The following is a 1,824-nucleotide window of genomic DNA, read 5'->3' as shown; positions in this document are numbered from 1 at the left end:
TTATGATTGTCACGATGACTCCTCACAATTACATTCAACGACAACCTTCTCGTTACGACATCAATTTCCGTTAGGTAGACGAGGTTCATAAGCATGTACCTGCCGAAGCTTTTGAGTACCGTCTTGGGCATTCTTCGTCATAGCATGAGAATGATGCTTCCACCACCTGTACTACAGACGGGGAAGGTGCAAGCGAGATGACAGAGTTGAGGAAACAAAATACTGAAGCTATAGGAGGATAATTGGAGAATCTATTATTTTATTATCTATACTTTATTCAACACTATTTGAATTTTATTCAGTTTTTGTATATTTTTGTTTCCTTGTAGATTTGATATTAATTGTTTGGGCTCTTTACGCTATTTGTAAATGTTTTTCTTTTCCATTTGCATTTTATTTTATTTTATTTGTTTTTGTAGGTTTGAGGGGTTCATGATGAGATGTTTGGCCTTATTGGTTCTTTAGATGGTATGTTAGTTGTTGTTGGTTGGTGTCACATGTGAAATCCTAATGTAGGCAACTGAATTCCTCTCTTCTTTTTGGCGACATGGTTTTTAAGGGTCTTCTAGATGACCTTTTTTTGGTGATATGCATATGTGACACATGATGTTGGTTTTGCATGGATTAAAGGCAACAAAGAACCCTATTTTTTACAAGGTCTGTTGTCTTCTTGTAGTGACAAATTCGTTGAATGGTATATTGAGTTCTCTGAGACCTCGCTCCTGCAAAAAACTATAATTTATTACTTTTTTTTAGCAATTTCAACTTATGTTGTGACAAATAAATTATTTTTTACAGCATTCAGGAAAGATGAGTTCCATAATTTTAGGGACCTCTTGATAATTGTTGTCATTGCGGTCTTCCAACTTCCCTACTTACATTACATCAATTGCATAGCTGCGGCAGAAAGTTTTATAGGTACCCGCAGTGGGCAAACAGTCCGGAGAAATGTGAGTTTTTTCGGTAGGCAGACAGTCCGACAGATTCCACTACCGACAGTAATCGAGTATGGATAACATCTCCAGAGAATGACGTAGCTCGTGACATACATCGTTTAAATTTTAAAATCAATATTATAATATTACTAATTGTAATTTTAATAATTTTTTTTTTTAGCAATCTTGATACTCACTGCTTAGTGAAGTGTTTATCTAGCTTTTTGGGTTGTTCTGAAGTAAATTTTTGCTTCTGAAGTATCAAATACATGGTATACATGGTTGTGACGGTTTTGTTACAAACAACATTACTACTCATGTGCATAATAGTAATTTGTCTAGAAAAAGCTGCTATAAAGTTGTTTTCAAATTGCTAAAAATAAACAGCCAACCAGCTTCCAAGCAGCAGCTTCCTGGGGTAGCTAAACAGCAACAACTTATTAATAAGTTGTAGTGATCTCATTGATAAATAGCAATACCCGAAGAACCTCCAATAAGTGCTTATTTTTTTTCTGCAACTACATCGTTTTATTATGAAGAGTTGACATTAGGGCGGCTTGGATGTATTATTTCTTTTTCGAGAAGAATTCAACCAAAGTATTTTTAAAATACTCTCGATCATTATCACTCTGTAATACTTAAATGATATTTTAAAATTGTGTACGATGGTATAAAATGTTTTTAAAATTATTTTCACTTCAAATTTTTCTTTAATTAAATAAACCAAATTTAACACATTATGATAATCAGTGAAATTTGCAAACCATTTTTTTCCAAAATAAAATTTTTACAATGATCCCAGATATTGCTAGGGTGTAGTTGGTTAATATATTTGTAGAGAAAATGATGCACAATATTAATCAAACTGACAAACTTCACATTGAAACAA

Source organism: Phalaenopsis equestris, unplaced genomic scaffold (genome assembly GCF_001263595.1).
Source record: "Phalaenopsis equestris unplaced genomic scaffold, ASM126359v1 Scaffold198032, whole genome shotgun sequence".
Classification (NCBI taxonomy): Eukaryota; Viridiplantae; Streptophyta; class Magnoliopsida; order Asparagales; family Orchidaceae; genus Phalaenopsis; species Phalaenopsis equestris.
The sequence above is the reverse complement of the archived record's forward strand: the minus strand, read 5'-3'. Positions refer to the sequence as shown.